Genomic DNA, 16,455 nt, shown 5'->3' on the forward strand with positions numbered 1-16,455 from the left:
CAGGTCACATGACCATCATGTGACTACTGCTAATCATCATGGCTATTTTGTTTTACCTTTCCTTCATTTGAAATATCATCCTGCAGACCCGATAAGCTAGGGGTGGGCAAATAAGGCCTGTGGGCCAGATCCGGCCTGCCAGGCCATTCTATGCAGCCCGCAGGGCCCCAAAAAATTTTAGAAAATTAATATTCATTTGCCCCTGGCTGGCTGTCAAAGATGGTGCTCTTGTCTGGCTGTTGCTGGCTCCTGCACACTGCTGGCTTCCAGTCCCTGCTGCCCCAGCCCTGCGATACAGGCAGGGACCAGCACCCACAGCCCCGACCCCGCATGCCCCCCGCTCGCCTGTCTGGGCTGAGCAGTGGCAGTGCAGGACAAACTGCTGCTCAGCATGAGGGGAAACTGCTGTTCAGCGCAGGGTAAACTGGCCCCTTCCTCTTATCAGTAAGCAGCCCACCACCCAGAATAATTGCCCACCGCTGCGATAGGCCTTGCCTCTTGTGCAGTCGTGCTCATCTGTACAACAACTTACATCAGGTTATCAAAGATTCCCCAGCGTGCCAGGCCTTGGATTCTTTTACAGAAATATCCAAAGTGTAAAACAAGAAAGGGCAAGGCAAGACACCTCAAACACAGCGCCAAAATCAGAGATAATAAGCGAAATAGAACTTGTGTGGGGCTTCTGTTAATAGAAAGCACAAAGTATAAATCCCCATGCATTGTTCAGTATCGTGACTCTATACTAGTGAGAAGGGAATCCCTAAACCTTGTTCTAGAGAAACAGCCAGGTATTTGGAACATATCTAGACAACTTGTATCTCTTGGTTGGATAAAACTGAGGTACAGATCATGCAATCATATAACAAGCAGGCATCGGCGCGCGGACCTGGCGTGAGAATGGGCCAAACCCTGTAATCCTTGCTTAAGAAAGCTCCCATTTATTTCTTCAGAACCGCTCAGATTTATAACCAAGTATTTTCAAGTAATGGCAATTATACACCTGTATGTAAAGAACAAAAAGGCAAATGTATTTAGGTTTTGAATTCACGTGCTTTGGCAGTTGTTAAATCAATGAGCCAGCTGCTTGTTCGTTTGGGAGCAGTTGCACAAGCAGCACTGGAGCGCACTTGTGTTGCTGCTGAAGGCATCAACCCTACAGACTCCACGAAAGCATAAATGGGTGAGATGGGCCATTGTGACCACTACATCAGGAAAGCATGAATATGCACACATGCACACACGTTCACACACACACACACACACAAGCAGGCCCATTGTCTTATACCAAAACACCTTGTCTCTGTCCTAGAGAACTATCCCTTTTAGACTTCCCTATAAGCACTGACCACTCAAACTGATCCGAAATATGTACAGTTATAATGTATATACAGGCCCATTTCATGCTGTGTGTAGGTCCCCCGGTACAAGGATACGTTTGGCTCTTGTTTAAAAAAAACTTAAAAAAAAAAAAGCAAGATTTGAAGTAAATTCTGAAAAACCTAGAACTTTCCCCAAAGGTAGCACTAGCCTGAAGCAATCTTCAATACTTTTACTTTTTCAAATTTGGTGGGAAAAAAATCACTTTCCAGCTGAAACTTCAACTTGCCAACTCTCAACTCCAGGTGGATTTTTATAGCCAAGATCTAAACCCCTGAAAAATAGCAGTGTGTAGTATAATGGAAATGCTGACACAACCTACATTACAACCTCACAAATTGTGCCAGGATAGTTTATGGAGAACACATTTTGGTTTTGTCAGGTTTTTAAACATAGGCTGTTATAAATTTGAAAGAGAACTGTCTTGTTAAAGCTTTAAAACTCTACATATTAGCAGAGACGGGCTGAAACCAAAACCTCTAATTTCAAATGCCTCCCTGAAACCTTGGAAAAATTGGACTCCTCCTCTGAAGTCCACAGATGGCCCTTTCCCCTACATGTATTTGTTCTTATTAACAAGTAATATCTAGTAGTGCCTAGAGTTGCCAACAGTATATGAGCTGTCTTGGCCCTGATGAGCCTATAGTTTAAATAGATAAGACAGATAAAGACTGGGAGGAAAAACAGAGGCACAGGCCTGAAGTAACTGGCCCCAGGTCATTCAGGTTAGTGGCACAGGCAAGATTAGACCACAAATCCATTGAATGACATTTCTCATGTAGAAGTGAAAATGATGCAATTTCTTTGATTCCAGTGGCTATAGCAGATGAATATTTCCCCACGCAAATGGTATTGAAATTATACATTTAAAGGCTGAGACTGTGGCTAAGACTTGTACAATTAAGTTAAGGAGGTACTGGGTGCATCTACATGTTCATTAATGTGCACTAGTTACTGTGCATTTAGTTTAGTACTTGCTGAATGAAGTACTAACTAAATGCGCAGTAACTACATTTACTGTGCAGTAGCTCCTGTGCGCAGATTTTGTGACTGGTACTGCACAGTAGCTTATTAGCACCGTTTTTGATGGGCATGCTACTGCACAGTGTTATTAGGCTACCTTACAGTAAGCGTCTCATATAGACGTGCCCCCAGTGTCCTTAATAAATGCCCAATAGTGAAAAGCATCTGAATTATTTTTTTTTTAAATCCTGTATCTTCAGCTCTGTGCTATTCAGGGATTTGTATCCAGCACACCTAAGACTGGAGTCACTTGAAGCAATGTCACTGCCACTGTAATTTGATGGATAACATCAGCAGTATGCCTCTTCATTACAAGTAATAGTGTGGAGTCTTTTTTAAACATACAAATATCAGGCTAGGCATGCATAAATTAACCTCGGCTAAAGTAAAGGGAAGAAATCTATTTAAATCTGCATTAATTTTTTATTGGCTTTTCCAATTCTCATAAACAGTTTGTAACCATATATATATCATCATACCAAACATCATGTAAAACCTCTCACTCAATAATCCAATTGATATCAAGGTAATATATTCAGTGGCAACAGTTCTCAAATGGGCCATTTTATAACCTAGGCAAAGGTTAATCATCCTTAGCTTCTTAAGTGTGATCTTAACAATACTTCTGCTGCTTACCAGTGAATGTCAAGTAGCACTGGGTTTTATGGGTAATTACAACAGTGATCCTTCACCAATATTAGAATAGAGGCCAAGATCTTCAAAAACGAGTTGTGATTCTGGGGGGCCAACTTGAGACATCCTACGGGGACTGGATTTTCAGCGGGTGGGTGGTGCTCGCAGGGCTTTCCGAAGATCAGGCTCATTAAAGGTATCTCACACTGAGAAAGGAAGAGCTGAGGCAAACTGGCCACCGTTGTTAGTGCTATTCAAAGATGAATATGGCCTGGGAAGAGTTAAACTGTGGGGAGCAAGGTTCTTTAATCTCTTCAATACATCACTTTCCATCAAACTCATATTTAAACAGAGGCAGGATGTCTGACCTGGTGGCACGTTACTGACACTGTCAGCAGGTTCCCCATGCCAGCATGGCAGCCCCACCAAGCACTTTCATCATGCCTTAAGCATTCTGGAAATAAACTGGTGACACAGCTAAATTGAATCTCTCTGATCCCTCTGGAGAACCTCTCTTCTTCAGGCTATTCCCACATAGACAAAAAGATTTTGTCTCACTGAACCTCTTTATTGACCGGAGCTGTCACCCCTGCTCTGACCAATGACCTTATCTGAATATTCAAATCCATTGTAGATCACAAGTTCAAATGATTTTTTTACCCTTTGAAAGCCCTGTTTTCATAGTGAGCTGATTACAAATGACAATATTATAAGGGATGTAATTGAGATTCTACAAACAATTTGCACCTTGGATTTACAAACCTAATATATACAGAAGTGTGAATGCTGCTGACATTTCCTTTTTAAAAAAAAGGAACCTCCTGTGTTAATGCTGGCTGTGGAAATGGGCTTCTCCATTTCAGGGAATATAAAATCCTTCTGTACAGTGATTCTTTAACTACAAGGCCAAATGTTGTGCAAGAGGTGCAATGCCACTGAATTAGACTGGTCCAGAGTCGGCAGAGCCCAGGTATCGTGCCATGTGCCAGAAAATTAGTACCTGGATTGGGATGCTCCACAAGTTTGGCAGAGTCCAGATCTGGGGCTTGTGTTTGATCTGTTATACAGCCCAGGATTATGGTCCAAATCCAGCTCGAGGAGCTGGATTTCCTAAAAGTTCAAAGGTGCTTGTGTCTGGGGTTTTGGTTCTTACTTTTCTCTAGACCCAAGTAAGCACTTTACAGGTTGGCCATAATAGCCTGTCAGCAACTGATTTCTATCCCACACGAATGCTGATGGTAGGTGAAATTCGCCCTTATGAGGAGGGCCAACACGAGGCATATTTTGAGAAGTTAAGAAGGACCCGAGCGGCGCTTCGTGCAGGTGCTGGCTCTCTGCGCAGCGCTGGGTGTGAGACGACAAGAACTGGAGCAGGGACTGGGGATGAGGAAACTCAGTGGGGTCAGAGAAAACCTCTCCAGCTGCTCTCTAATTTCACACCATTTGTTTGATTCAGGAACTTCTTTACCCAGCATATAAGACTTTTTTTGTCCTAAAGACGATCCAGTGTTTAAAAAATCTAGGATATTTTCCCTAGAAGAACACTTCTGCTATAGGCAAGGAACAACTGAACCTGTTCTCCCTCAAAACTTTAAGCTAAGCCAAACAGAAGTCTGATATGTGACATTTAGATTACGTTATATCTTTCCTTAAATTACTTCCCTTTCTCATTCCCTGTCCTAATTTTATAGGCTGTCTTTTTTCTCTTTGCTGTCTTCATTGTGCAGCTTCCGTTATTATTCACTCCCTTCTCCTTTTTATCTTTTCTTCACAACTTGAAGAGAAGGCAACCTTGACAAGACCTGAAGTTGGATGTAGACATTCAAATCTATTAGAGCTGCAGGTTTTCAAAATTCAAGGTCGTCTGACCCTAGTATGACCCTCAGTAGAAGTCCTACAACTTTATTAAATCCTATGTCTCTATTTACCGACTTACTCATCTATCTATCTGGCCATCTTTCCATCCTAGGCTTGTGTACAACCATTAGAAATATGTGTGCTTTAAAGAATAATGAATTGTCAGGACTCAAAAGAGCAGGAGGACCAGGGTGGACTAAAAAGGTAGAAAGTTTTATAAATGTTTTTCCATTTCCTTCAAGAGGCCTGGTGATACAATAAAGAGAAGCTGATGGGATATCGCTGGATCTGTGCACAGTATTTACAATGAAACCTAAACTCACTCAAAACTCACCTGGTTTGGGGCTTTGTTATAAGTCATAAATTGTGCCCAAAGGTTTGCAGACATTCATGAAGCTTCAGAGAATGCCTGGGCCTGGTCTCAAATGAAAATACTGCTTTATGTTTCCAGGCTGCAACAAAGCAGATTTTGTAGTTTTGTAAATCGTCACCACAGACCCAGGGGAAAGTGTGTGAAAGCAGCAGCCTGGCTCTTGTGGTGGAAGCTGGGCAGGACAAACCCATGTAGCTCGAAACCAAGGAAAGCATGGGCAGGAAGATAAAACCCTGGAGTCACAATCCTGAAACAAGGCTTTCTGCTCCAATAAAAACAAAAAGACTGCCCATTTTTGGCAACCGAATTCCTGTCTTAGGAAATGACTCCAGATCTGTGGAGTGTAACTCTGGTTTCATTTTGAAGCTCACCTTCCTTAAGCAACCTACTTAGGTTGGTCCTTTGAGTGGCAGCTGAACTTGGCCTCTCTGCATTAGAATTAATGCATGAATAAGAGCCAAGACCTGTGGGTTTCATTCCCATCTCTGTCACAGACTTTCTTTGTGACCTTGGGTAACTCATTTAAACAGCCTCACTTTCCCAGGCATTGAGCACTGTGGCTCCCATGGTCATTAAACTGGATCTGAGGGACTCACACATTTTAAAAATCTGACCTTTTCCTGCCTCAGTTTCCCCATCTGTGAACATAGCCATAATATGTAAATATTTAATTATTACTTTCAATATTATTATCATTCCAAAATGGGGTTGGGAGGCTCAGTATATCCATGTTTATCCCTTTGAGCATCTTTCTGTGGAAGGTGGTAGAGAAGTGCAAAGTACTGTTGTAAATTTGAATTTCCTACAGTATGTCTTCTCAATGCCAACACAAATAGCCCAGGAAATAATAAAATGAATAAAACACATGAATTCATTTTAGTTCCATTTGAAAATACAATGTGTGAAATGCAGAGTTTTGCTCTCCAGGTGGTGATCTCCATGCATAGCATAGTGTTTGTCCTGAATTTCATTGCTTTAAAAAAAGTCATGAAAAGTCTTGATTTAGTTGGCATTTAATGTGTTTTTTATATAACTTCTGTGATATAATCAGTTACCAAGGGAATCAATGAGGAAACTTAAAGAGCAGTAAAAGCTTCAGCTATTGTTCTTTCTGCATTGTGATTGGCTTGCTGGGTATACAAACCCCAAAAATCCCAGGTCACATATACCTGCTGCATTTGTTGATACCCATTAGGCTATGGTGCAGTCCAGCATCATCCCGTTCTGAGTCAGTCAGCCAATCCGGATCCAGAAAAGACAATAGGTATGCTGGAATAGCAATAAAGAATGTGTTGCTGTAAATCACGTTTCATTTCTGCATAGCTGGGAATAGTAATGCACAAGCCATAGGCAAGTATATTAATGTCTCCAGCTATCCATAAATGAAAAATCATGTACAGCAACATTCTCTTTATTGTTATTCCAACAGAGGGTTTTTTTTCCCCCTTTTCTTTTATTAGATCCTTTGTTTTACTTTTTATAAAAACATGTTATCTGTTGACCAGCAACCTTTCTTTTTGGTACATGAGCATTCTTCCCCATAAATAAAGCCTATTGTCTCTCTTCCAAACTGATTGACTGGCCATGTGTTTATAAAACAATAGTATTAAACTACCCAGTCTCTTAGTGGACATTTAGAAGAAGGTATTGTACAGTGTACAGGGCCAGAGGTTTTTTGAAACCCAGGCGGCCAGTCTGAATCCTGAAAAATGATTCTGGGACATACTAAGAAGAACGTTGGCAACATTTTAAATTAGGGGTTTTTTAATATGCTTAACCATGCATTTAATTTAGACTTAATTAAATAGTTATTGTATGCTGACTAAATATCACAGGGTTATTAAAAACATATTTACAGGGGATTAACAATGATGTCATAGATACACATCTATAGCATCACTGCTAAACCTTTGTATAGCTTTGCAAATTATTAATTGGCATGTAGTCAGTGTCTGGTAAGGCAACCGAGACATTTATTATATTTGTTGGATCTCAAAAAAACCAGGCACTGGTAGGTAAAAATAAAGAACACAAGGGTATAAAGATTGGCTACGCTACCTATTGTACTGTTATCTAGGCCCTGAATCAGCCTATACAGTCGGGCCTGAGTACATGGGAAAACTTGCTCACAGTTAAGCACGTTTATACAATTCACAGAAGGGAGGCTATGGCGCTGGGATTTTTCCATGGTGGGCGTTCTAAAAACACCGGGGTGATAAGTAGCAGAGGAGAGGAAACATCCATCCATTGGCTAGGCAGTGTGTTGGGGTGGGGAATTGAATCTACCCAAGGAAAGGGCTTCAAGGATGCAGCATCTCCTCTCCACATCCCCTGGACAGCTGTGAGTACTGGCCTAAAGCTCCCTTCCCAACCAACTTACCCTGAGTTACTGCAGGTCTTCCAGGAGAGTATTTGCCAGGTCTATGGCTGGGATTCATTTCACCCTGCTGCTGCTCCCATTGGAATAAATGGACATGATCCTGTTGACATGAAAGGGAGCATGATGTGCATTCAATAATCAACTGTCAGGACATTTATTTAACATGAGATACCTGTTTTGCTAAACCCAAACATTGTGTGATCTGCTTAATGGAGACACCTGATTTTACATGCTGCTGGAATGGGCATGTGCCTAATAGAAAATCTACGAGCATTTTTGGAGTGGTTAAAACACGCCTTGCACAGGTTTTAATTTTATTTTATTTTTTTATGAAGAATCTTATAGAAAGGGCACAGTGAAAAGCAATGAAGACCAAATTGCTGTACATGAAGTTTCATTTCTGGAGAGCTGGGGAGATTAATTCACTTGGCTGTGACTTGTTCATTACTACCCCAAGCTAACCAAAAAAATGAAATATCACAGGGAGCAACTTATCTATTCCACAGGTCATAATACTGTCCTGAACACAGCACTGCTGGGCTGGGGAAGAGGGAATGGGGCCCTGGTTAATACTCCAAAAATGCCTTACCCATGCAGAACAGATTATTCTGATGCTGCAGTTTTGTTTACCTATTACAATACCATTTTTATTGGCCTTTATTTTATTTTATTTTATTTGGTCTGGGGGATCATTTGTAAAAGTGTGTTCAGGGCTGATGTGGAAAGGCAGCGTGTTGTGCAGGAGGCTTTCTCCTAACAGTGTTTAATCACTGGCTGTCTGCTCATGTGCATAACTTTCTGCTATGTACCCAAGTGGTGTGCAAAAGCTTGCGTGAAGCCGTGTTTAGAGGGCATGCTTGCCATGTCAGGCAGCAGTGCCCTTGAACTTGTTGCACTGCTCCTGGCAAGTTGCCTCCTAACCTGGACGCAGCATAGAGCGCTGGGTTGGGCTAATCAGCACTATCACTTGGTGGTGAAATGCCATATAGACATTCGTTCACTACTTGTGATGGAGATGCATAGTGTTTTTGAGAGTGCTGCTGCCTAGCACAATAGGCTTGACAAGCAGTCATGACCTGTCTGGTTTGGGGAATCAAAGGAGAAGAGGAGGTCTCTCCTAAGGAGTGTATGCCTGAGCCTTACTGTTTAGATCTTCCAGGTCTGAGTTCACTTGCACAGCTGCAGATGTGCTCTAAGACAGCAGAAGTGGTGCAGCAACAACAGGCAGTTTCCCCGACCTGCTTTCGCTCCAGGGCATGGGGACATCTAACAGCTTCCCTCTGGATGGCCAGGCAAAAGGAGGGAGGGAGGGAAAGCACCCAGAGTAGATCAGACGACCTACCTGTATTTACAGCAATTGTACATCATAATACTCACAGAGCAATTTTCCTCTGCAGATTTTCAAAAGTGAGTCCATATAATTAAGCCCATTTTACAGAGGAAGAAACCAAAGGACAGAGCAAATGCTTTACTGCTTAGGTATGTTCTTAACTGTTTGAGCTACAATTTACTGGATTATAGCATCATGGGTTTATTTTGTTTTATTTTGTTGTTGTGAGGAATTTTTTAAACACATTTTTGCTATATTTCACTGGTATATTTCACTGGGGAACTAATTAGCAAAGTTAAAAATATAGACTTCAAGTTTCCACAAGGCTTGGATCTGGAGTTTTGGTCTGGCCCATTATAAAGATAGCATGGGCCAATCATGAAATGTGAGTACAGATGAAGCCCTGAATTTTTCAGCACCCCAAAACTGCAGGGAGGGAATTTTGATTCAAGCAAATCTATAATATGGCAGAAAATATTGACTTTGATATGGCAATACTGTATGTTCTCCTATATATTGGCCATGGGGCAGAGGGAGCCAATAAGAGACCAAGGGTGAAATCCTGGGCTATTACAATCAATGGGAGTTTGACCATTGACTTGACTATTGATTTCACCCCATGGGTTATTTTGGATGGGATAATAAGGCCTTCCTTTGGTACTTTAACTTGTATACTACCTTTTGCAGCCAAATGGCATAGCATTTCTTTATGCCTCTTTACATTCTCTTAAACAAGTTTGAGTCCTTTTGTGAAGCTTATTTCAAGGAGAAAAACTGTTAACTCTTAAGAAATGACATGGTATTTTATTCTGAATCAAAAGCCTTTTCTTTGAAAATGGCTTAATTAACATTTTCAAGTTCATAACATTTTCATTTATTCCTCTTTTTTGTTTTTAAATGGTTTTTTAAGTTTTCCAGGGATAGTGATAGAGATTTTCTAATGTATTATAAAAATGGAGAGTGTGCCCACTGGGATCTGCATTCTGATTAGTTTTCAGTTTGAAACTAGAGGAAGAGATTAAACAGAAGAGGTCCACTGTGCTATTAAAAAGAAAACTGGATTTTTTTAGGCATTAGCCAATACAGTAGATACAGCTGTCACCAGAATAACTAAAGATAGTACAGATCTCTATTCTATTTATACATTGTATATTTTATGTCTTTTACCTCTTTATTATACATACATGGGGTAAACTATGCATATAAAAATATATCATCGAGTAAATATTTGGTATCTGCAAAATTTCTTACATATGGGAACTCTCACTTATACTTATGTAAATTTGAAGTCATTCTGCTGAAAGCAGTGGATGACTGTAAGCTCTCTGGGGCAGGAACCTTTCTTCTGCTCCCTGGCTGTACAGCTCCAAGCACACTAAGATCCTGGTCCATGACTAGGGCTCCTACATGCTACATTTTTTAAGCATCCCTATGCTTTACTGCTCTGTACCCCTATGATTTTATTTTGCGGATGAGGGAAAATAACTCGTGATGTCACTAGAACTATACTATAATGTCTCCAACAACAGAGATTTTTTAATTGTTCTATAGTTTTGTTTTTACTTTCTTACCCACTATTATATTTCCCTTTTTCTGTTTTCTCATTTCTCATATAGGTCTTCAGAAACTTCACCAGCATGTTTCTTAATCTGAGAACTACCCGAGTACACACACATAGGATGCGTCTACATGTGCCCCTATGGCGCCATTGTTACTGCGCCATCATTTCTTTTCTACAATCAGGTGCCACTTCTGGTATGATTCCTTTAGGAAGTACTAAATGACGGCACAATAACAACCATTACTGTGCCATGCTGGCAGCACATGGTTATTTTTAGCGGCTACATTGCTGTAGCAATACGCTATAGCAAAGGAGCACGCCACTATGGCGATGTAGCTGCGGCGTCACAGTGTGTGCCTGCTGATGCTGTGTCACTATAGCACATTGCCATGGTGACATCACATTTCGTGTAGACGTGCCCATGCAGGAGTTAATACCCATCCTCCTCTGGACTGATCACAGCAGCTTTCCAGTTTAAGGTACGATAGCCAATTAAAAGAGAATGGGAAAAAGCTTTCTTCCAAGAGCAACCATTGTTTTTACACAACAGTGTATATGGGGATTAAATCAGTGGCAGAAAAAGCACTATATTTGAAGGAGGTCATCCAAAAATAACATTAGAGTCCAGGTGCCTGATGGGGGTTTTCAGGTAGAAAGATGTGTCAGAAGACAGAAATAGGGAATATGCTCAGAATTTAAATTCCTTCCACATTGTTTTGAACAGAAGGCAAGGTTGTGACAACAGTAAGACAGAAAGCTAGTGTTTGCCCTAGGAGAGACACCTGATATTAATATATTAGGCACATACATACCAGAACGAGCAAGACGTGTAACTTAAGTAACCACATTATTGTTGTATCTTCATTCTCTCTTTCTCGTGGTTTGTAGCTCGTACCTGATGTGCCATGACTACATGTATGCCTGCAAACCCCATGCATTTATTTGACTTTATATATGGGCAGAGGCCTGTTGACTTCAAGGACCCATTCACATGCGTATGGTTAATCATGTGTTGAAGCATTTGGACCTAAAGCCTGAGGTCAGTGTCATCATCACAGCATTTATGCACACGTTTAAGTCCAGCTCTACTTACTAAAACATTTAAACAATTCACAATTCAGTATGCTCTCAAGACACATTGGCTTTAATGGAACTTAAGCTCGTGCCAAACAAAAAGTATGTGCTTTCCAGGATCAGAGCCTTGGATTGCAAACTCCAATTGCAGGGAGCATATCTATTTGCTTTTTTATAAAGCACTTTTATTCAACAGCTGCTGAAAGGCTAGATGTAATAAAAAACCATTTGCAAGCCAGAAATGCAAAGAAAATAAAAGTAGCCTTGTTTTATAATGAAATAATAAAGAATAACTAAAGATTGGTGCTACAGACGCTTTGTTAATTCTTTCATTCCTTCTTTTTTATTCTCTCCACCAAGGACTGGAAGGGTTAAGCCATCCCAACATGCCTCACTCTCAATTTATAAAACAGAAAATCTTCCATAAATCAAAAGTTACAAACAGACTTTGTAATGTCATAACTCTTGTGACGGCTTTCCCTTTGATTGATTCCTATACATACATTCTGTCTGATTACCATAATGTGTTCTTGTGGGACAATTCAAGCAGGGTAGAAGAAAGAAGCAAGCAAAGAAGTAAATAACAAATGGTCCTGACTCCTCCTCATCGAGAGTGATTTCAGTCCAATGTTCCATCATATCAACTGGGAAAGAGAGTCTTAGGGTTTAGGCAATCAATTACAGATATGTGTAGAGGCAGACACAATCATTTCACTGATTGTCACCAGTCCAGAGCAGTGACACAGGGAAGTGATCCATCAGTCTATTTTCACTGACAATCAGAGAAAGATGGCAGACACTTGTAGACTCACAGGCACCTGGATTGGCTAGCTTATAAGATTGAAAAATAGCTGCATTTCAAACATATCTAAACCTTTAAATACCTCTGCTCCAAGATTTCATATGTTTCTAGAAAATATTTACAGCTATTACAGGGAGTCTCTTATTTTACCATGGGTGGAGAGGAGGGCAAACTTACTTTTGAGTGCATTAAAATAGATACAGTAAAGTAATAATGTTTAAGTTAAGGCTGCTCAGGCCCTTTCCACTTGGCGGGCGTCCTTTCTTTTGCATTAATGCTCTGCTTTTAATTTGCTGTGTATTTTTCAGATTGTGAAGCTAACTAAATTGAAAATTAGCCTGCTAAAAGTTTAGCTGCTAGATTTATACTGTTTTTCCTTTGACATTCGCTGCATTTTTTTCCCTGCCTCAAATGGTTAGGGCTCTTTCAACTGCAGCCGTCTGTAATGGGGTGCAGGGCTGGATTAATGCATAGGCAAACTAGGCGCATACCTAGGGCCCTAAGTGAAGAAGGGGCCCGACTGTGCTTATTTAACATGTTGTAATTATTGAGTGAAAAAAAGTAGGGGCCCACGAGTTTGTTTGCCTAGGGCCCACTAAAGGGTTAATCTAGCCCTGATGGGGCGCACAAAGCTCTGCATCTGAGTGGCATGCCATGCCTGACAGACCTCACCTCTCCCATCAGATTCATCAGTGCTGTTTGTGGAGTAGGGAAGGAAGGTCCCGCTTCCTTTGTGAAGGGATTGGCTTCATTTTTCGTGGCCAGCCAGTTACATTTGGGGCATTTTATTCTGGTCCGTTTGGCTTGCAAGTGGATTTTTGATGCAGCGCAGTCCCAATGCAATAATTAAAACCACCAAATACCAATGGTCTGAGATTGGGGAGTCAGACACACCTAGCCCAACCCCTATGAATGATGAACTCCTAGTGAGGGCCTATCCTGGGAAAATGAGGATATGGGGACTATCTGGCCACCCTCCCAGAGATGCAAGGTTGCAGAGCTTGGCTACTGTCCCACCTGTTGTCATTATCTGAACATTAGATGAATAATGTTTTTTTCATTTTGGACTTTTCAGACACATCTCTCATCACTCCTCCCCTGGCAGCTTTTCTCCTGATGATTGAGATTCAAAAGCTTACCGTCCACTGACATCAAATTGTTCTCTCCACTTCATTGTTCACCCAGCTTCATACTTCACTGGTTGGTGCAGAACAATTGCCACTTACAATTGTACGAGCTCCTGTATCCAGGACCTCCTTTCTTGGGAGAGGCAGGTCCAGTTAATCTGGTTGTTGACTTCCTGTCTGCTCACTTCTTCTTAGACCTGCCTTAGGGGTTGTGTGAAACGTGGAAACATTTTCATAGGAGGTATCACTGTCTCCAAAGCCACAGTCCTAATGCCAGCCAAACCTTCACTCGAAAGCAAAGATGCAACAGCTGTAAAATGGGATCAGTGCATCATGGTCTGGCCTGTATAGCAGGGACAGTGAAATGAAGGGTCCCATTGATTTCATGAGCAAAACCCCATGTGGGTGAGGGTGGCAAGTATTTAGCTATCCTGAAGGACTCGGAGACAGAGTCTGTGCTCCAAGATGGGCACAATATTCACAGCCCTGGGGCCTCCAAGCCCATTTTAGCTCTCCACAGTGTGGGTTGTTGTGGGGTTGGTGAGATTTCCAAACCCATTTAAGCAGCCCAGAGAGCTTAGGTTGCGGCAGCCTCTCTCAGCTGCTCTGTAGGTTGTGGCATGGTTCAGAATCCAGGCATCACTCCTTGTTAAAGCTGCACCCTTTGTCATGCCCCTGCAGCCCCCAGCCCACCCCTGACATGGCTCCTACCCTACAGCTTGTGAGAAGGTCCTCAGGAGGCAGCTATTTGTCTCTCTTCTGCAGTATCTCTGCTAAATTCAAAGCTTTTTGAGGCACTCCACGCCACATCAGTGTCTTTATCCAAAGTAAAGGGGCTGGCATGGGAATGAGGACTCACCCTGGAATTTGAGACTGGGACTTTAAACAGGATAAAATCAGTGGGCTTCAACATTTTAACCTTAAGGGGCCAATTTTCAGAAAACAGGACGCTCAACGTTTTCACATGCTCTCAGTTGTGCCTGAATAATTGCATATATAATTACTTGGTTTATCTGTCTCTGGACCCAGCTGAGATACAAATGCAAATATTTTGGAGGCAAAAGCAGAGAACGTAATATTGAGGGCAAGTTACACCCCAGGAAGTCAACAGACTTGCATCCCATATTTTGTGACTGCATGTTCCTCCAGAGGTGGCTGAAAATTTAGCGAGGGATGAAATAATCCTTCAGTGTAAAAATTGTAGCATCCTTTGGATTCCTCTGGCAGAAGGAAAAGTGCTATTGAATATAAATGCAAGCCATCATCACTGAGACCCAAATCTTCCCCTCTCCTTCCATTTGTGGAAGAGAGGCAAAGCAGACTGTGTGCGAACAAGGTAATGGGAACCAACTTTTTCAGGTCTTAGGTACTCTTTCCCTTTCTTGGGGGCATCCTCACAGGAGGAAACAGTATAATTCAAAGTCGTTAGTATTAATGGGGTTGACTGGGGACGTGAAAGCTGTGTTGGATGTGTTGGTGGGAGCACTCTTTGAGTCTAGCACAGTGGTTTTCAACCTGTGGTCCGCAGACCCCTGGTGGTCAACAAACTGTGTCTAAGACGTCCGTGAAAGATTACTATGATCCATCAAAAGCATGTGGCTACTACCCCCACTTACAATTTAAAGGGGTCTGCACCTCCATTCAAAGGGGTCTGAACCTCCATTGGAAATGTTTTAGGGCTCCACATATGAAACAAGGTCGAAAACCACTGGTGTAGCACACCCCACGTTCCAGGTGCATGTGATATATGGGTCAGATACATCTTGGTGGGCTTTCTGGTCATGAAAACCCACAAAAGACTTTATGATACCAGTGTTTTGGCTCAATGCAGATCCCATCTCAAGTACTCCAGCACCTGCAGAATTCTTCAATAACATTATTCTGACGGCAAAAATGTATAAAATAGAATTGATTATTAATTCATAAAGAACTTTGATATCTTATCTATTGCTCTTCTCGCGTAATGATTTTTAATGTCATAACGGTTTTTAATTTTGCATGAAACCCATCGTCTTCTGTTTTCGTTTGTTTGGTAAATCTTGTCTGGTTTATTAAGAAAATCCCAAGGCTTCTGTGGATATTTTTTTTTTACAATGAGAATAAAGAAATGTTAATAGTAATTTGTTTCTTGCTCGATGCAACATTAATTTCGATTCCATTTTGTAAGTATTTTGCTTTTATAATTTCTCAATGTGGGCCAATGTACTTAAGGTTGTGCAGACTAGGATATACAGTTAAAAAGTGAAAAATCCTTTGTGTCCTAAGATCTTGTACAAACCTTAACTTACCTTTTATTTACCCTGTACATTACTGTGAACCAATATGAACCATAACTCCATTTAGATAATAATAATCAAATTATCCAACCCTGGGAGAGCATGTTTTATAGATTTTGGTCTAAATTTAATACAAAAATGCAGTAGTCCTTGTTTGGAAGAGTTTATTAAGGGTTAGCAAAGAAAAAGCTTTTTCAATAGTCTATAACTCTCTAATGGCCTTTTTCAAATAAAATGGGAAAGAATTTGAAAAGAAACCTATATCAGTGAGCTGCAATTGTAACATTACAGTACAGGTCTATAAATCTTGACATGTTCAGAAGATTGCCTAAACCAGCAATACAATCTGTCCAAACCTCATTGTCTCCACGACCAGCCAGACTCATTTTAAGAAATGTATGTGGTCTTCAACCTAATTTTATCACCTTCATTTGTAAACTAGTCAATCAATCAAAGCATCCTGTGAGTCTAAATAGAAAAAGGAGTGCATTTTCATGCATTTCCAGACAGCACAGTCAAAAATTAATCTCCACTTGATCAGACATTCCTTGCCCTCATCTCAATAGACCATCATTAGGGTCAGCAATGTATATTAAAAATAGAGTCGCAGCGAACTGTTCGCCATTGATACTTTGCAAGCTA

Source organism: Gavialis gangeticus, unplaced genomic scaffold (assembly GCF_001723915.1).
Source record: "Gavialis gangeticus isolate Ggan-Ray unplaced genomic scaffold, GavGan_comp1, whole genome shotgun sequence".
Classification (NCBI taxonomy): Eukaryota; Metazoa; Chordata; order Crocodylia; family Gavialidae; genus Gavialis; species Gavialis gangeticus.